The 21239-nt window shown below is 39.3% G+C and overlaps 1 protein-coding gene across 2 annotated transcripts in view; it reads left to right on the top strand.

Annotated features, from left to right (window-relative positions):
* SETD4 (SET domain containing 4) overlaps positions 1-21239 on the top strand; it is a 448803-nt gene that overhangs the window by 273237 nt on the left and 154327 nt on the right. For both annotated transcript variants that reach the window (XR_005019638.1, XR_005019637.1), the window contains one exon: positions 3450-3500. The gene's annotated coding sequence lies outside the window, so the exon portion shown is untranslated. The remainder of the gene's footprint in view (positions 1-3449; positions 3501-21239) is intronic.

Below are 21239 nucleotides of genomic sequence, written 5' to 3'. Positions count from 1 at the left end.
AGCCCCTTCAGGCTGTGTTCACGCTGCCAACCCCAGTCCTCTCCCTGCGATCCGACCTCTGAAGCCTGAGCCTCAGCTCCCAGCCCCTGCCCACCCCGGCGGGTGAGCAGACAAGCCTCTCGGGCTGGTGAGTGCTGGTCAGCACCGATCCTCTGTGTGGGAATCTCTCCACTTTGCCCTCTGCACCCCTATTACTGTGCTCTCCTCTGTGGCTCTGAAGCTTCCCCCTGCCACCCCCTGCCTCTGCCAGTGAAAGGGCTTCCTAGTGTGTGGAAACTTCGGCTTCACAGCTCCCTCCCAGAGGTACAGGTCCTGTCTCTGTTTTTTCTTTTTTCTTTTGCTCTACCCAGGTATGTGGGGAGTTTCTTGCCTTTTGGGAGGTCTGAGGTCTTCTGCCAGCGTTCAGTAGGTGTTCTGTAGGTGTTGTTCCACATGTAGATGCATTTCTGATGTATCTTTGGGGAGGAAGGTGATCTCCACATCTTACTCCTCCACCATCTTGAAGGTCTCCTCTTGTTGGAGTTTTTGTTGTAAGCATCTTTTCCCACTCTGTGGGTTGCCTTTTCATTTTCTTAATAGTAATGAATAGAAATTCCTAATTTTAATATAATTTAATTCATCTTTTTTTCCGTTAAAGGTTAGTTTTTATTTTTTATTTTTTTGTGCTATTTAAGGAATCTTTGCCTACTCCAAGGTCATGAAGACGTTCTCTTATTTTTTTTCAAAGATTTATTTTTCCCTCTTATATTTAGATTAAAAATCATCTGGAATTGATTTTTGTGTTTTATTGCATTTCTGTGAGATATTTTCATATACTAAAATAATCTTCCTTAAGGCCCTGTTTAAAATTCACCTCTTTGTCTCCATTTTTAGTACTTTTAAGAAATATCAATGTCATATAGAAACTTTTAGCAAATTCAAGAGATCTTTTTAAACTTACAATTGTATTGAAAGCAATGCTTCAAATAATAAACACTTTATATTTACTCAGGGTAGGCTTACTTTCAACAGAGCCAAATTTAGGGCAGTTATTGAAACTTTTAAGTAACATAAAGCACTTTTTTCATCTGGTGCCAAAAGTATAATGCTCACAATAATTTATATTTAATTTTTAATACAGTTATCTATCATGAGTAATTATGTGGGCTGCTCCCAGTATTCCATTCTCTGTTATGTGGTTTTCCTGAAGACTGTGGTTTCTTTGTATAACTACTGGGAATTATTACCTTGCTGATGAATTTCTCTTCTGAAGAGATATCAACTACGAATTTCAGTGTCGTATTTTTTCACTTTAACTTACAAAACAGGCACGGTGTCTGGGTGCTCCCTTTATTTCTCGAATGTTTAGAAACAAAGCACTCTTTGTGTTTAAAGAAATATTTTAGCAAGACTGTGCTACTTCATGATAAATACCTTTAAAATTGGCTGAAAGAATTGATTAAAATTACTCTACATGTTTTGCCATGTCATTTCGGAGCAGCCTGCTTTCTTTGGCCAACAATGTGCTTGAATAGTCAAGAAAGCCCCTTGGTATTTGGTGGTCAGACTGGCCATGCCATTTTGCACAGAAGGAATGAAATTTGGCTTAGAAATTAGATTGGCAATTAAGAACTTTTAGAAAGATTGAAAAAAAATTGTACCCCAACTGTAAGGTCTGTTAGTTTTACTCCTTTTTCTCACTACCAAGAAACAGACCCCTCTAGAATGCAAGCCCCATGAGGGCAGGTTTTGTTCACCACTTCATCTCCATCATCCAAAGCAAAGCAGTGCTTGGCACTTGTAGCTGCTCAATTACTGTTTCTGAGTTGTAAGTAAGAATGAATGAATCCTTATGCCTTTAAAGGGTGGGATGCAGGCATGTGTGGATTTAGAAGGCAGCCAAGGCTTCCGTCTTTGCCCTCTCTCATCTCTGAGCTATCCTGAGGGCCTTTTGTAGGGAATGCTCAGGCCACAATGGATGCTTCCTAGCTCAGCCTTTTTGAGCTTGTAGACTGTAAAGGACATGGATTGCTTCCCCCAAACTTCCATCCTCCAGCCCCAAAGATGAGGAGGAGTTGAAGATGAAACCAAAATTGCAAACTTTAGGAAGCACGAAGGGTATGATATTCCTGCTGGTAATAGTTGGTTTAGGAAAGATGAATGTAAGATGAAAGGATGAATACATTTGTAGACACGTTTAGGAGGCTTTGACACTATAAAATTTAACAAGAAGACCTCAATTAATTGCAGCTGGCTAACTATTCAGACCACAAATTACAGACTCGTTCACAAGTTACACACAATTAAGATTTAACCTAAATTTAAAAAAATGACTATAGGATTTGCTTATGATGGTATAAGGTCTTCGTGAAACAGCCAAAAGGAAATAAGCATTTAATGGAACTAGCTCGAAGGAGAGACATCAAAAATAAATTTGAGGACCATTCACAGTTATTCAGGTGCTGGCTGAAAGCACATGAGTGGATGAGCTGACTGGGGCTCATTTTCCTGTCAGTGGGACCTGGGAGTAGAGGAAGAGAGAAAATGAGATGTATGCCATCTCACCTCTGATTTTCAGAACCTAGATACACCTGCCAATTGTTATTGATTTTAGATTAGCTCAAACCATTGTAGTTCAGTTATTTAATTCGGAGTAGTGGCCTAAAGCATAAAGCACTCTACTATCCTTTCCTTTCAAGTTTTTATCCACTGCTCATATGTGGAGATGCACTTCCTACATGCTGTTCATGTATTGACAAGTGGTTCTACCTCTTTGTTTGCTGTATTAATCTCTTCTCAAGTTCTTTGAGGTGAACAACCCATTTCCTTTTTAGCTACCCATGGCGCTTGACGTAAAGGAGTCTCTGCTGAGCTTCTTAAACTTGTGTGTATCACTTTAACTATGCCACAAGGTGAAAAGTAGATATGTGGGGCAAGGAAACTTCTAGAAGAGCATCTGATCTTATCTCTCCACACTCTCTACATTTATTTCAATGAAAATTCATATGGATGTATACTATTTTCTCCATTGTATTTTGTGGTCACTGACAGGCTGTTTGACTTTGGGAAAATTACAGCTAGTTTGTGATACCATTAAAGCATTGTATAGACTACTTAAGAAAGCTCTAGAGAAATTTGCATCCAAGAAATAGCATAGTTTAGTATTTATCTTTCCCTGGACAGCACAAAAACTAAGGCAACTTTCCTTTGATATTATACAGTAAAAAAAAGACCCAGTTTATATAGTTTATGAACAAGAAAACTTCTCAGTTAGATATGTGACAGTATTTAACTTATAAGGCATGTTACAGGATTATTCTGAAGTTTCATGTTGATAATAATAATGATACTAGTATTACCAAAGTAGTCATCATAAATAGGCTATTGTGTGTCAGGCACTTTGCTGTTTTATACATATTATTTCATTTAATCTATAGATAACCTTCTGAAATAATTTTAATGCTTTACAGGTGGGGAAAATGAGACTCAGAGAAATTAAGCAGTTTGATGAACCACACTAGGTAAGTGACAGAACCACGTGGTTGAACATGTCTGTCTGACTTCAAAGCCCTTGTGTTCCGTAATTAAGCTGAAACTTTGGGTTCAAGAGACAGCTGACCTTTGGGTGTATAAGAGAAAGCTACTAGTGAGAAGAAGAAAAGTTGTGATGGAAAACTCTAGAATAAAAATCATGGTATCTTTAAAAAGATCTTTGTTAGAGCCTTGAGTATTGGGGAGTGGCAGAAAAACAGTGACTTACCCATGGAAAGAGTCATTTAACATACAGCAAAAAATTTATTAAGCAATTGTCATGTGCCAGGTAATGAGCTAGGTACTCAACAGTGAATAGATCATGGGCTTGCTTTTCTGATCTTATATCCTACAGAGTGAATACTTCTCTGTGCTGTACTCTCTTCTTCCCTAAGAATTCAAAAGAGAAATAGAGAAATTCATTAAAACGCAATGTCAGATGACTTTCCAGGTTTATAACTAACTGGTTTCATGAGAAAAATGGAAAAATTTCATCCAGGACAGGAAATACATAGAGCATGAGCAGATAGCCATCTTTGAAAAAATGTTTCCTTTCTTCTGTTAATATTGGAATATCATACAGTTATTCTCCTAGGATGTTGAAATTGGTATAAAATATTTTTAGATGCCATCCAGTGTAAATGTCATTTTTGCCATCCTGCTTGGCCTGAAAATTGGCTATGTTTCTTAGGAATGTTGAGAAGGAGTGAGGAGGAAAAGAAGAGTGAGCACAAATTCCAATCAGCCCTTTTCTGATCCAGTCAAGTCTGTTCCATAGTGTTGCGAGTTCCTTGTCATGGGCCGTCGTGGGAAATTAGAGCCGACGGCTGGAAACTGTTCATATAGATTTTTTTATTTTTCCTTTCAAGTAAGCTGTATTAAATCACACCAAAAAGAGCTGACATATTGAAAATCCTGGCTATTATAATACATTAAGCACAGTAAAAATCTGCCTGGTTTTCACAACTTGAGATCACCTGGCATGGATGCTTTGTGGACATATTAGAATTGGCTACATTCCCCAGGCACATGAGGCCGTCCCTATGCTTATCTTGCATTTCGTAGTGGAAAGTCTCCTTGGCTTTCAGTTCCAGCCTTCTCATCACCACGTTGTAGCAGGCATAGCAACAGGGTAATGCAGGGCAGCTCCTTGGTTTCCACTGCTACTGCCCCAGGTTCTGGTGAACACTGAAAAGTGACCAACAAGGAAGTAAAAACTGGCAAGAATAGCTAACCAATGAGAATATCAACCTCAGAACAATGAAATGCAAGGATTCACCTATAAAACAATAGCCTGCAGATCAGTGTTGCTTATATACACACATTTAAAGACCAGGTTGGAATCTTACAGAAGTCTCTGGAGACAGAGTGGATTTGTCCACAGCCCGATGGCTACTTGGAGTTGTCCTTGGATGTCCCCAGCATCCACGTTCAGTGGGATCAATTCCAGTGATGGGGGCCATATGGCGTCACCATCTGAAAATCAGTGTCCGAGGGACTACACTAGTACATTTAAATTTCTCTGCTAGTGTTTTTCATGAAAAGCAGTTTTAAAAATATTAAGTTTATTTGTAAAGACATTTTGTATCTTACTTTTTTTGTCCTTATTTTGCCTGTTTTTCTACAAGTGTTTCCATTTCTTTATCTCTTGTCACAATTTGCATGATGTGCTAACCAAGAAGGAAAAAATGACAAGTAGAAAGAGTAAGCACTTAGCAAATTATCAGATGAATGGATCATTACTCCCTAAGAAGCAGGCCTCCTGTAATTTTCTGACTGCATGTAATTTTCTGATAGAAGCCACTTGACGATTGGGAGCAAATGAAGCAATTGGGAATTTTGAGAATGGTGAGTGTTGCCATGTGTTTAAGCCTGTGCTTTGGAATAAAACCACATTATCTTTTCCTTTGCTTTGTGAATCTGAATCTATACTGAAATGTCCTAGGGGATGTAATTCTAACTAGATTATATTCAAGTTCAGTTTTGGAAAAGTTAGGTTACATATGGCCTCCTAAAAATGTGAATGTAACTTCTAGAGTTTCTCACTCTCAGAAATGAGAGCTAAAGGTATTTTTAGCAATGACAGTTGAATGGAGACAGTGATCTATTGGTCTGATGCCTCTTTTTATGACATTACCTCCTGAAATGTTGCATATTTTCATGCTTAGAAATACCCTCTAACTTTGTAACATACTCTGAGGATTGTATTGTATCCATTCTTTGCTCCGTAAATCACATAATGGCTGTTGTACAAAAGCAGTAAGATCTGACCTGCTGTCTGATCTATGGAATGGGTGTCACGCAGTTCATCTTAGGCTCCTGAAAGGCTGGAGGGGCTGTTCTTCGCAGGTCAGCATTCTGGGCCCGAGGCCACGGCGGTTCTTACTCCGCGGGAAAGATACCCTGAGTGTAGGAATAACACCAAAGCTGCCTGTCCCTTCACGTTTTAGAGTTTCTCCAGCAGCCGGACTACAAACCAAAGTGCGGTTTCCACGTGAAAGCTGAGATGAATATTCACTTGGAAATTCAATTCAGCAAGCACAAGGGTCACAGCATTGCCCAATTTCAGGGGCACTATTCACAGAGAAAGAGTGCCGTGTTTGGACTGATCAAACAGTGCCATCTTTAACCAAAAGCGAGGAAATGGTGCTGCTTAAAATTCATCCGCAAGCCCATGACTTTTTTTTTTTTAAATAAATTTATTTATTTTATTTATCTTTGGCTGCATTGGGTCTTCGTTGCTGTGCACGGGCTTTCTCTAGTTGCGGCGAACGGGGGCTACTCTTCGTTGCAGTGCGCGGGCTTCTCATTGTGGCGGCTTCTCTTGTTGCGGAGCACAGGCTCTAGGCGCGCAAGCTTCAGTAGTTGTGGCACGCGGGCTCAGTAGTTGTGGCTCATGGGCTCTAGAGCATAGGCTCAGTAGTTGTGGCGCACGGGCTTAGTTGCTCCGCGGCATGTGGGATCTTCACGGACCAGGGCCCGAACCGGTGTCCCCTGCATTGGCAGGCGGATTCTTAACCACTGCACCACCAGGAAAGCCCAAACCCATGACTTTTAATATAAAGCTGAGAACCTGGATAAGCAGCTTGTGCCTGTAGCCCATTATGCCAGTGATATTGGAAACATTGGCAGAAGATTATTGTCAAGCAAAGTCAATGTCTAAGGCCAAGGCTAGAGAGGTATGAGTGAAACTGAATACAACTATCTTGATTAAAGAAGCTCAGAAAATCAGGAACACCAGGCTCTAAGTGCATGTATTTGGATGGGGGTTGGGGGTTGGAGGATGGAGAATGTTTTGGAGAATTGACAATTGGTTTTATGGTTTTTCCTTCCTGTCCACCTCCTCTCCAGCTCTTACCCCTCTCTCCTCTTCATCTTTTTCTTAGGTGACAAAAATTGCAAGTTGACCTCATTATCTATTTCCCCTTTACTCAATTCTTATAGAACAATTTTTAGTGGGGTACATGGACTTCCTCCCACCCCAATTCACTTCTCAGTCTCCTTTGTAGTTGAATGAAGCTACATGGGTATGTCCTGGAATATAAACAGGTGTTGTGAGTGCACCTTCTGGCTTGTGCCTTTAAGGGGAGGCACGCTTTTCCTTTCCATCTCGCCTTATTGGAATGAGGGTGAGGTAATGAACCATCTTAGACCATGCAGATGAGAGAAAGGCTCTCAGAATGATAGGGCACCAAGGTAGAAGAATCCTGGGTCCCTGATGCCTTGATGCCTTCACATGAGCCCTGGACTGCCTATACTCAGACCATTATGTGAAACAGAAACAAACTCTTCTTATCTTGGGTCTCCTTCTCACAGCAGCTGACCCTATATCTTAATATATTGCCGTCTCTTCCCAGTTGACCTCCCTCACTCCCTCATCCCTCCACTCCCTCATCCTTTTCTTCCACTTTCTGTTGGACTGTCCAAAGTGTAGACCAATGGCTCTCAAACTTTGGTTTGAATAAATATTTATAGGGTGGACTTTTTAAAGATGAAGCAGACACTGCTTCTAGGGTATCTGGTTTAAGACTTCTTGCGTGGAGTGTAAGAATCTGCATTTTAACAAGACCCTCAGGTTATTTAGATGAAGGTGGTCCATGGGATAACTTGGAGAAGCATTGGTATAGCATCTATGCCAATCATAAAGTAGATGCTCAAAAAAGCGTTTGAGGGATTGAGTTGCAGTAACTCAGTGAAATCTGCTAACACGTCACACAGATTGAACCTACGTGAACTTAAGCAACTGCCCCACTAACTCAGCTGTCTCGAAAGTGTCAGATAATATAATGGTTTAAACAATAATAACTACCAGATCAGTTATTTGGCACAATTTAGAAGAAAACAACTGGTTGGCCCAAATTTTCAATATCCAATCAGTTTTTTTAAATGTGATACTTGCATAACTTGAGGATGTAGTTTTTGTTGTTGGCAGTTTATTTTTGAGAAAGAAAGTTTGTTTACTAGTCATATGCTTCCTGAGGTTTTCAACTATTCATTCTTTTTTTTTTTTTTTTTAAGATTTTTAGAAATTTCATGTAATGTCTGAAACATTTATATTAACATATTTCCATACAAATAACCCAATGAAAGTTTAGTATTAGTTGTTTTGTTTGTTTTTTTATACTGCAGGTTCTTATTAGGCATCAGTTTTATACACATCAGTGTATACACGTCAATCCCAATCGCCCAATTCAGCACACCACCATCCCCACCTCACCGCAGTTTTCCCCCCTTGGTGTCCATATGTCCATTCTCTACATCTGTGTCTCAACTTCTGCCCTGCAAACTGGCTCATCTGTACCATTTTTCTAGGTTCTGCATACATGCATTAATATACGATATTTGTTTTTCTCTTTCTGACTTACTTCACTCTGTATGACAGTCTCTAGATCCATCCACGTCTCAACAAATGACTCAATTTCGTTCCTTTTTATGGCTGAGTAATATTCCATTGTATATATGTACCACAACTTCTTTATCCATTCGTCTGTTGATGGGCATTTAGGTTGCTTCCATGACCTGGTTATTGTAAATAGTGCTGCAATGAACATTCGGGTGCATGTGTCTTTTTGAATTACGGTTTTCTCTGGGTATATGCCCAGTAGTGGGATTGCTGGGTCATATGGTAATTCTATTTTTAGTTTTTTAAGGAACCTCCATATTGTTCTCCATAGTGGCTGTATCAATTTACATTCCCACCAACAGTGCAAGAGGGTTCCCTTTTCTCCACACCCTCTCCAGCATTTGTTGTTTGTAGATTTTCTGATGATGCCCATTCTAACAGGAGTGAGGTGATACCTCATTGTAGTTTTGAGTTGCATTTCTCTAATAATTAGTGATGTTGAGCATCTTTTCATGTGCTTCGTGGCCGTCTGTATGTCTTCTTTGGAGAAATGTCTATTTAGGTCTTCTGCCCATTTTTGGATTGGGGTATTTGTTTCTTTGATATTGAGCTGAATGAGCTGTTTATATATTTTGGAGATTAATCCTTTGTCTGTTGATTCATTTGCAAATATTTTCTCCCATTCTGAGGGTTGTCTTTTCGTCTTGTTTATGGTTTCCTTTGCTGTGCAAAAGCTTTGAAGTTTCATTAGGTCCCACTTGTTTATTTTTGTTTTATTTCCATTACTCTAGGAGGTGGATCAAAAAAGATCTTGCCGTGATTTATGTCAAAGAGTGTTCTTCCTATGTTTTCCTCTAAGAGTTTTATAGTGTCCAGTCTTATATTTAGGTCTCTAATCCATTTTGAGTTTATTTTTGTGTATGGTGTTAGGGAGTATTCTAATTTCATTCTTTTACATGTAGCTGTCCAGTTTTCCCAGCACCACTTATTGAAGAGACTGTCTTTTCTCCATTGTATATCTTTGCCTCCTTTGTCATAGATTAGTTGACCATAGGTGCGTGGGTTAATCTCTGGGCTTTCTATCTTATTCCATTGATCTATGTTTCTGTTTTTGTGCCAGTACCATATTGTCTTGATTACTGTAGCTTTGTAGTATAGTCTGAAGGCAGGGAGTCTGATTCCTCCAGCTCCATTTTTTTGCCTCAAGACTGCTTTGGCTATTCGGGGTCTTTTGTGTCTCCATACAAATTTTAAGATGATTTGTTCTAGCTCCGTAAAAAATGCCATTGGTAATTTGATAGGGATTGCATTGAATCTGTAGATTGCTTTGGGTAGTATACTCATTTTCACAATGTTGATTCTTCCAATCCAAGAACATGGTATATCTCTCCATCTGTTGGTATCATCTTTAATTTCTTTCATCAGTGTCTTATAGTTTTCTGCATACAGGTCTTTTGTCTCCCTAGGTAGGTTTATTCCTAGGTATTTTATTCTTTTTGTTGCAATGGTAAATGGGAGTGTTTCCATAATTTCTCTTTCAGATTTTTCATCATTAGTGTATAGGAATGCAAGAGATTTCTGTGCATTAATTTTGTATCCTGCAACTTTACCATATTCATTAATTAGCTCTAGCAGTTTTCTGGTGGCAGTTTTAGGATTCTCTATGTATAGTATCATGTCATCCGCAAACAGTGACAGTTTTACTTCTTCTTTTCCAATTTGTATTCCTTTTATTTCTTTTTCTTCTCTGATTGCCGTGGCTAGGACTTCCAGAACTATGTTGAATAATAGTGGTGAGAGTGGACATCCTTGTCTCGTTCCTGATCTTAGAGGAAATGCTTTCAGTTTTTCACCATTGAGAATGATGTTTGCTGTGGGTTTGTCATATATGGCCTTTATTATGTTGAGGTAGGTTCCCTCTGTGCCCACTTTCTGGAGAGTTTTTATCAGAAATGGGTGTTGAATTTTGTCAAAAGCTTTTTCTGCATCTATTGAGATGATCATATGGTTTTTATTCTTCAATTTGTTAATATGGTGTATCACATTGATTGATTTGCGTATATTGAAGAATCCTTGCATCCCTGGGATAAATCCCACTTGATCGTGGTGTATGATCCTTTTAATGTGTTGTTGGATTCTGTTTGCTAGTATTTTGTTGAGGATTTTTGCATCTATATTCATCAGTGATATTGGTCTGTAATTTTCTTTTTTTGTAGTGTCTTTGTCTGGTTTTGGTATCAGGGTGATGGTGGCCTCATAGAATGAGTTTGGGAGTGTTCCTTCCTCTGCAATTTTTTGGAAAAGTTTGAGAAGGATGGGTGTTAGCTCTTCTCTAAATGTTTGATAGAATTCACCTGTGAAGCCATCTGGTCCTGGACTTTTGTTTGTTGGAAGATTTTTAATCACAGTTTCAATTTCATTACTTGTGATTGGTCTGTTCATATTTTCTGTTTCTTCCTGTTTCAGTCTTGGAAGGTTATACCTTTCTAAGAATTTGTCCATTTCTTCCAGGTTGTCCATTTTATTGGCATAAAGTTGCTTGTAGTAGTCTCTTAGGATGCTTTGTATTTCTGCGGTGTCTGTTGTAACTTCTCCTTTTTCATTTCTGATTTTATTGATTTGAGTCCTCTCCCTCTTTTTCTTGATGAGTCTGGCTAATGGCTTATCAATTTTGTTTATCTTCTCAAAGAACCAACTTTTAGTTTTATTGATCTTTGCTATTGTTTTCTTTGTTTCTATTTCATTTATTTCTGCTCTGATCTTTATGATTTCTTTCCTTCTGCTAACTTTGGGTTTTGTTTGTTCTTCTTTCTCTAGTTTATTTAGGTGTAAGGTTAGATTGTTTACTTGAGATTTTTCTTGTTTCTTTAGGTAGGCTTGTATAGCTATAAACTTCCCTCTTAGAACCACTTTTGCTGCATCCCATAGGTTTTGGGTCGTCGTGTTTTCATTGTCATTTGTCTCTAGGTATTTTTTTATTTCCTCTTTGATTTCTTCAGTGATCTCTTGGTTATTTAGTAACGTATTGTTTAGCCTCCATGTGTTTGTCCTTTTTACGTTTTTTTCCCTGTAATTCATTTCTAATCTCATAGCGTTGTGGTCAGAAAAGATGCTTGATATGATTTCAATTTTCTTAAATTTACTGAGGCTTGATTTGTGACCCAAGATGTGATCTATCCTGGAGAATGTTCCATGCGCACTTGAGAAGAACGTGTAATCTGCTGTTTTTGGATGGAATGTCCTATATATATCAGTTAAATCTATCTGGTCTATTGTGTCATTTAAAGCTTCTGTTTCCTTATTTATTTTCATTTTGGATGATCTGTCCATTGGTGTAAGTGAGGTGTTAAAGTCCCCCACTATTATTGTGTTACTGTCGATTTCCTCTTTTATAGCTGTTAGCAGTTGCCTTATGTATTGAGGTGCTCCTATGTTGGGTGCATATATATTTATAATTGTTATATCTTCTTCTTGGATTGATCCCTGTATCATTATGTAGTGTCCTTCCTTGTCTCTTGTAACATTCTTTATTTTAAAGTCTATTTTATCTGATATGAGTATAGCTACTCCAGCTTTCTTTTGATTTCCATTTGCATGGAATATCTTTTTCCATCCCCTCACTTTCAGTCTGTATGTGTCCCTAGGTCTAAAGTGGGTCTCTTGTAGACAGCATATATATGGGTCTTGTTTTTGTATCCATTCAGCCAGTCTATGTCTTTTGGTTGGGGCATTTAATCCATTCACGTTTAAGGTAATTATCGATATGTATGTTCCTATGACCATTTTCTTAATTGTTTTGGGTTTGTTTTTGTAGGTCCTTTTCTTCTCTTGTGTTTCCCACTTAGAGAAGTTCCTTTAGCATTTGTTGTAGAGCTGGTTTGGTGGTGCTGAATTCTCTTAGCTTTTGCTTGTCTGTAAAGCTTTTGATTTCTCCATCAAATCTAAATGAGATCCTTGCTGGGTAGAGTAATCTTGGTTGTAGGTTCTTCCCTTTCATCACTTTAAGTATATCATGCCACTCCCTTCTGGCTTGCAGAGTTTCTGCTGAGAAATCAGCTGTTAACCTTATGGGAGTTCCCTTGTATGTTATTTGTCGTTTTTCCCTTGCTGCTTTCAATAATTTTTCTTTGTCTTTAATTTTTGCCACTTTGATTACTATGTGTCTCGGCTTGTTTCTCCTTGGGTTTATTCTGTATGGGACTCTCTACGCTTCCTGGACTTGGGTGGCTATTTCCTTTCCCATGTTAGGGAAGTTCTCGACTATAATCTCTTCAAATATTTTCTCTGGTCCTTTCTCTCTCTTTTCTCCTTCTGGGACCCCTATAATGCGAATGTTGTTGCGTTTAATGTTGTCCCAGAGGTCTCTTAGGCTGTCTTCATTTCTTTTCATTCTTTTTTCTTTAGTCTGTTCCACAGCAGTGAATTCCACCATTCTGTCTTCCAGGTCACTTATCCGTTCTTCTGCCTCAGTTATTCTGCTATTGATTCCTTCTAGTGTAGTTTTCATTTCAGTTATTGTATTGGTCATCTCTGTTTGTTTGTTCTTTAATTCTTCTAGGTCTTTGTTAATCATTTCTTGCATCTTCTCAATTTTGCCTCCATTCTTATTCCGAGGTCCTGGATCATCTTCACTATCATTATTCTGAATTCTTTTTCTGGAAGGTTGCCTATCTCCACTTCATTTAGTTGTTTTTCTGGGGTTTTTTTCTTGTTCCTTCACCTGGTACATAGCCCTCTGCCTTTTCATCTTCTCTATCTTTCTGTAACTGTGGTTTTTGGTCCACAGGCTGCAGGATTATAGTTTTTCTTGCTTCTGTTGTCTGCCCTCTGGTGGTTGAGGCTATCTAAGAGGCTTGATGGGAGGCTCTGTTGGTGGGTAGAGCTGACTGTTGCTGTGGCGGTCAGAGCTCAGTAAAACCTTAATCCACTTGACTGTTGATGGGTGGGGCTGGGTTCCCTCCCTGTTGCTGTGGCGGTCAGAGCTCAGTAAAACCTTAATCCACTTGACTGTTGATGGGTTGGGCTGGGTTCCCTCCCTGTTGGTTGTTTTGCCTGAGGCAACCCAACACTGGAGCCTACCCGTGCTCTTTGGTGGGGTTAATGGCAGACTCTGGGAGGGCTCACGCCAAGGAGAACTTCCCAGAACCTCTGCTGCGAATGTCCTTATCCCCACGGTGGAACAGAGCCATCACTCGCCTCTGCAGGAGACCCCCCAACACCAGCAGGTAGGTCTGGTTCAGTCTCCCCCAGGGTCACTGCTCCTTCCCCTGGGTCCCGATGCACACATTACTTTGTGTGTGCCCTCCAAGAGTGGGGTCTCTGTTTCCCCCAGTCCTGTCAAAGTCCTGCAATCAATTCCCACTAGGCTTCAAAGTCTGATTCTCTAGGAATTCCTCCTCCCGTTGCCGGACCCCCAGGTTGGGAAGCCTGATGTGGGGCTCAGAACCTTCACTCCAGTGGGTGGACTTCTGTGGTATAAGTGTTCGCCAGTCTGTGAGTCACCCGCCCAGCAGTTATGGGATTTGATTTTACTCTGATTGCGCCCCTCCTACCGTCTCACTGTGGCTTCTCCTCTGTCCTTGGACGTGGGGTATCCTCCTTGGTGAAGTCCAGGGTCTTCCTGTCAATGATTGTCCAGCAGCCAGTTGTGATTCTGGTGCTCTCGCAAGAGGGAGTGAGAGCACGTCCTTCTACTCCGCCATCTTGGTTAATCTCAACTATTCATTCTTGAATGTCAACAATTACGAAGCTCAGAGAAAGGTTTTAGTTAATTAAGATAATTCGCAAATAGTTGCGTTTTTCTTATGTGATGAGCTTCATGCTAGACATGAGGGATATAAAGATGAACAGAACAAAATCCTGCCCTCAACCTTCCACAGTCAGCTTGGGGGATGTAGACAAATATTCCAACCAATACCAACTAGTGTGGAAGCCCTCCACTAGAGACTGGCACGGGGAGCTAGGGGCCAGAGGATCAGAGATGAGGATCAGAGATGCCTCCCAAAGGAAGGGGAAAGGTCACTGGGCTGAGCAGAAGCTAGACAGGCAGGGAAGGTGGTCAGTTAAAGGGAAGGTAAGGATGCTCAGGCCAGAGAAAACAGTCTAGGTCAAGGCAGAAGATGAAGTGCCATATGGTCAGAGCTCTGAGTACCTGTTGGGGGCAGTGGGGAAAAGGATGGTAGGGTGAGAGGACCCAGTTCATGAGGAATGTGGGATTTACCCTGCCTGAAGTGCTCAGTCACCACTGTAAGATATTAATCAGAAAAACAAAGTCACTGTCAGCTACAGTCCATCCCTCTGGCAGTGGAGGATGAACTGGAAGGGAATAAAAATAAAGACATGGATACAAGGTAAAACATGATAAGAGTATCAGCTAAGACTATGGCTGTGGAAGAATGAGAGGAGGGTGAGATTTTTAAGTGGAAGCGGCAGGGCTTAGTGACTGGGATGTAGGGAGGGGGAGAATCTGGGATTATGCATAATTTCTGTCTCAGGCTATGAGTGGCTACATCTTTCATTGAGAAAGCAAATAGGAGAGGATGGGGTTGAGGGTAGAGAGGGGGGAAAAGTTAAAGTGTTTAGATTTAGATATAATGAATTTGAGGAGTCTGTAGGTTATTCAGGAGGCAATTTGGATGTGATTCTGAAACCCAGGCAGGAGGTTTTTGTCTGAAGACATAGTTTTGGGAGTCATAAGCATACAGATAGTAGCTGAACATGTGCACATGAAGTGTGTAATGAGAGTCAAGCAGAGGACCCAAGGGGAAACTCTGCACAAATTAGACTCTCTCAAGCTAGTAATGCCTTCACCTGGAGACTTGCTGAGACCCAAAGTCTGCAAAACACTCACCTCCCCGTAAGGCCACCCTGATTACAGTCCTCAGGAGAATTCATCACGCTACCCTCATTGTTCCTGAATCACTATTTCATAAGACTGGTGTATCACACATCTTTCTGTATTATGCCTAATTGTAGAGATAGATGTCTGTGACTTTGTTGGCTAGGTGGTGAGTGCCTTAGAGACATGGACTATATTTTATTCAACTTATTTTCCTAACATAGCTCACTGTATCAGGCCCCAAGGGATTTGCACAACAGTTCATTGATTCAATTTCTTATTTGTTCTTGCATTTATTCATTCATTCATTTTCAAGTCTTTTAATGCCTGCCATGCTGTTCAGCTGTTTTATTATCATTAATTTCTTTGCAAAGTTTTTCCATAAAGTTACCCTTTTATGAATTAAAAAAAAACCTCAATAGAATTTTGAAGAATACATCTTTCCTATTCTTACTCTTCCTGCCTGCCCTCCTCATTTCACATCATTCTGGGCTTATCCCAAGCCTTGATGTCTTTTTCTAAAATAATTTGCTGATCTTTGCTCATAAACTGTGTATCTTGGTCTCAACAGAATTATGGCTTTGGAAGTTCCTATTGATAACATTGCCTTTAAATCGATGTTATGTGAAACAGAAAAATTAGATTTAGTGAAAATACAGTCATTTTTCCAGTTGTAAAAGAAAACCAAAATGATAAAAGAAAACCAAAGAATTGATTTGAAGGTCACAGTGAAAAACCTCTCTTTTATCTGTGGTTTATCTCAGATTTTGGAGCTGATTTTATTTCTATCATGAATTGTTGTCAGAATTTAGTTTTTGGTTTGGCATATTTCTTACCTTTAGGTATTTATTCATGCTGCCCAAAAGAGAGGTTTACCAATGAATATTTAAAAAAATTAAATGATAGATGAATAATCCTTTTTGTTAGTCTGGAGCATGTATTGAAGTTATATACTAACACAGCTCTTTACCAAGAGTTCAAATCTTAGGATTGTTAACTTTCTTCTATTTTCAGAATAGTTTGCCTCTTAGTGTCTTTTGGAGGCAAGAGAAGGTATGTGGATATTTGTGCATGTTTTTGAAACATTCTGAAGTGGATGTAGCATATCAATTGAATTATGTTCTCAATTTGTCTGGTTAAGGAAAATTGGAGTTTTTAGTTCATTCACCTCTAGGTCACAGGGTTTCTCAGGGCATTTCACATACATGTTTGCTTTAGAACCACTCAGGTGGGATTTTCAAATATAATTAGACTATCCCAGCCAGAGTCTGAATCAGAATTTCTGGGTGAGGTCAGGTATCTGCACTTTAGCCCCCCAAGGTGATCCTTGTAGGCTAAGAACCACTGCTTAATAGCATGGTTCCATGGAATAAGTGAGGACTCCATGCTGAAGAGACAGGGCTGTCTTCATGGGACCAAGACAGGCATTGGCCACACCACTCAATATGAGGACAAGAGTCATAATCCTCTTCATTGTAACAGCAGGTCATAGAACTGTAGCAAAGAAGAGGAATCACTGTCTGGAAGCTGTGTAAATTTTAGTTTTAAACTTGCAACTATATTTTAGTCTACACTAGTCATTATTTGTAAATGTCTCTATGGTCATTTTGACTCTAAGCTCCTGAAGGGCAGGGACTGGCTCTGTGTTTGCAGCCACATCCTCATCATGGGGCTTGACCCATAACAAATACTCAATATGCCCTTATTTACTGATAGACAGGAAAGCTATCTAGTTAGCTTGAGGCAAAAATCATATGTAATCCTGCATATACACTTGTCCCCATCTACTCACACGCATATACCCCTCACACATATCTTGAGATGTTACAAGACTAGTTTCAAAGGACCATGATGACAGTTCTTGTCTATGGCTACTTATGTCAGAATGACTCCAGTATGGTCACATGATGAGCCTCACTCTGCTTAGAACCAAGAGAAAAACCAATATGACATGAGTTTGCATGGACCCAGTTCTTATATCTAGATGGAGCAGCTTTGGGTATATCTATTTTGTTTCAAGTGTGACCCCAGAAAAAGATGAGTTTACTGTGAACCAGGGGTGGCTTCCTCTGAGAAACTATGTCTGAAGCTCATGTCCAGCTGGATATGAGCTCTCCTGTTCTTGATTCCCCTGACTTATTGTACATTTCTTGGGCATTTGGCAGTCAACTGTATTTTTGTTTAACTGTCTTGTTTGCCTTATTAAATTTTGAGTTATTTGAGGCTAAAACCTTCCTCAAGGTTATATAACCATAGCTAGGTCTTGAACTCTGGTTCTATAGCTCAAAGTTCCTCTTTGCACCAAATCATAACCTGACACCATGCCAAATTATTGCTCATTCTTATTATCCCAAAGGGATTTTGGACAGATAAGTAGTTGCTATCAGGTCTTTTGAGAGTGGGAAATGGTATAGAACATCTTGGTTAGTGAGGATGGACTTGCACAGAGACCACCATATGAGAGGGTCATCAAGGGCAGCAAAGGTCAACATGTAGGCAATGAATGTCTTGATGGGGAATTATTGCTGTGTAGTGTGGGCAATAAGGAGACATTGGGAACTCAGGTTGGGGAAAGAGAAGGTAAACTCCACTATTTCAAAATTTGGCTTCTTTTAGTATTCTCATTGCAAAGAGGGGATCTGGGCTGATTAAAAGCTATAACTGAACTAGTATCTTTTTCTAAGATAGGACTTGGATGGCAGAATTAAAAGGTGCTCCGCAATAAATAGGCCAACTGCTCTAAACCAGTGGTTTTTGGTACTCATGTTCATAGTCAAGACATTGATCATATGTGTTGTCTGTGCCTAAATTTTAATTGAAAATATGACTAATTAGAGAAATATTGACAATTTGAAATGTCTTCTGAGGGCTGTCTATTTATGCCAAGATGGTAGAGTGAAATGCAAAACAAACATAATATTTTAATATTAACTTTCATTTAGTATTTAAATTTCAAATTTACTATTACATTTTAATACTGTATTATCTTGATATTCTCTAGTACCACTAACTTTATCAAAAAGAATGTAATCCTCCAACATTTAGAGGGAATGAGCAAACACAGTTAAACATAGAATTCTCCATTGTTGAATGAATTGGAGTTCAACAGGCTTCCACTGGATGATAGAACTAAGTTTCTCTGGTTGAGGTTTAATCCGTGGTGTATGTGATTTTTGTGAACTGGATAAAGCATTGTTTAACGTGGGGATTCTCAAATGTTATGGTGCTGGAGAGCTTCTTAAAGTGCAAATACCTAGGCTCCACCCCCAGATATTCTGATCTAATATTCCTGGTGTGGGGTCTGGAATCTGTGTTTTAAACAAACTGCTAAGTGATGGAGATGCTGCCTCTCTGTGGAACCCCCTTTGAGTAGCAAGGTCCTTAAAGAATTGGAAAATGCAGTTTCAAAGGAATAGAAGCTGGATGCATGTTTCTTATCACCACTAAACCAATGAATATGATGATCATTAAATTAATTCTACTTTTAATATTATTTTTCCTAACAAAGAAAAGAACATGGATTCCTATCAAATTTCTTTACAGAACAACTTGGCATTGACTCTGACTTAAAATTATAATTTTATTGATTCTCCATTTTATTAAATAAATGTTCCTTGAGTTTGCTTTAGCTGAGGGAAATGAATTTTCAGTGCAATTTTACTACCTATCTATTGCCTGCTTTTTGACATGCAGAGAAATATTTAAACTAAACGGACAAAAAGAATCATCACAAAAAAAGGGATGAACAGAAGTTATATTATCACTTGTATTAAGATAAAAAAACAAAGTGTATTTGGTTAGCATTTGACAAGGTTATTGTGATGGTTAATTTTATATGTCAATTTGCCTGGGTCATAGGGTACCCAGATATTTGGTCAAACATTATTCTGGGTGTTTTGTGAGGGTGTTTTTGTATGAGATTAGCACTTAAATCAGTAGACAGAGTAAAACAGATTGCCCTCCTTCTGTGGAATGCGTCCAATCAGTTGAAGGCCTGAATAGAACAAAAATGCTGACCCTCTGCTTGGTTAAGAGGGAACTCTGCCTGCCCAGTGTCATTTGAGCTGGGCTTTTACCTGCCTTTGCACTTGAACTGAAACTTTGGCTTTTCTGGGTCTCGAGCCTGCCGGCCTCCAGAGTACAACCACACATCAGCTCTCCTGGTTCTCTGACCTTTGCACTTGAACTGGAACTATATACCACTGACTCTCCAGCTTGCTGACTTACCTTGAAAATCTTGGGACTTGTGTCCCTCCATAATCACATGAGCCAATTCCTTACAATTAATAAATCAATCTCTGTCTCTGTCTCTCCTATTAGCTCTGTTTCTCCGGAGAGCTCTGACTAATACAGTTACATTATAGCTAGCTACATTATAGCTAGCATTTTACTGCACTGTAAGTGGGTTACATTATTTTTCTCATTTTGTCTTTTCTGTTAAAAAAAATATACTATAATTTCCATGGTGTTTGGAAAGGTAGGGTGTTTGAGGCCCTATTTATTTCGTGTTTCATGCCTCAGCAACTTTTTGTTTATCACACTGTACACAGAGGACAGGAATGAGATACAACTCACACACATTGTAATTAGCAGAGCCCAGTACAAATCAGAGCTCAGTGTGTGCCTTGGAGCATCACACAGGCTGTATTGTCATCTCCCTTGAGAGCATGTCAATCCAGGGCATCATATCGTAGCTCTTTCATCAAGGCATCGGCAAAACAGGGAAGGGCAGGGGAGGGATGGAGACCTGGCAGTATGTGGGCCTGTCACTGAGCATTCATACATTCATTGCTGTGTCATGTGCAATCTGTCCCTTGTGATGTCTCATGACTCAAGGGTCATTGGCAGAGAACCCTTCATCAGGACGAAGATGGGCAATTTCCATAGCCCACTCCAGTCTTGGAGAGCCATCATGGTCCATTTTTAAAGTAACAGTGCCCTTGAGTGATCCTTACTTTAGTTTTCTTGACAAGAGAATTGGCTTAAAAAATGTGGCCTTACTACGAGCATGAAATATAAATGTGTACACATATATTTACACAGAATCCTGTATGAAGCACAAATGGGAAAAACAATATTTCTCCTTTTTTTTTTTTTTTTTTTAAATACTGACTTCACTAGTAAAATGGAGATGTTTTCTTAGTTGCAAGAAAAAAAAAATCTTTCAGCTGAGAATGGAAAAGAATTTACTAAGTTTGAAAAACTAAAAATAATTCCTGGCTGGTCTTATTCCCGTCCTCTGTATTTAAAGGAATTTACTCCTGATACTATTATTACAGGAAATTCCAAAAGCGTGAACATTTTCTGGTATTTTTATAAAAACAAGTGTTTGCGTTTTTTTTAATTTAGACATGGAGGAAAACAGTTTTGCTTCGTGTGCACTGAAGTGTCTAGTGGATGCCATGACAATCTGATTTTTGTGGAAAATTTAGATAATGACAGCATTTAGGAATTCATAGAAGAGTAATAGAGGAACACACTTAACATAAAATGTCTCGCAAACTCTGTTGAAGTCCATAACAAACAATGGTTTTTAACACAAATGCAATGCCCACTTACACTGTCAAGATGGTTGTTATAGGGGATGGACATTGATATCTTTCTCCAGGATCAGCTTTTAGGTCATTATGAAAATGATCAATGGTTAATTATTATGAACAGATCTGATTCCTGTGAGATGTCCAGGTATTTGCTGGCAGCTAAGTAAGTAAAGGGATTGAAGGGTGATGAAATATTCAGATGTCTTAAAAAACATCTTATCTATCAATTCTGGAGCTTGGGAACACCATCCTCAGGGGTGTCAATATTGTACATATGTAGAATGAGGATGAAGGTATGGAAAACCTTGACTTCCAGTTTAGTGTCCTTGGACCACAACCCTGAATTTCCAAATTCACTGTGCCCTGCCAAGGTCCTATAAAAATTCCAACTTATTTTATAGCTAGCATTTTTACTGCACTGTAAGTGGGTTTCAGGAAAGGACAGCTATGCAGTGAAGAAAACCCTTTGCATGCCCATGAGTTCAGTTCTTGTGAGTTTCATACAATC

This window comes from Balaenoptera musculus, chromosome 4 (genome assembly GCF_009873245.2).
Source record: "Balaenoptera musculus isolate JJ_BM4_2016_0621 chromosome 4, mBalMus1.pri.v3, whole genome shotgun sequence".
Classification (NCBI taxonomy): Eukaryota; Metazoa; Chordata; class Mammalia; order Artiodactyla; family Balaenopteridae; genus Balaenoptera; species Balaenoptera musculus.
Note: the sequence above shows the minus strand (reverse complement) of the source record. Positions and strands in the feature narration are given on the sequence as shown.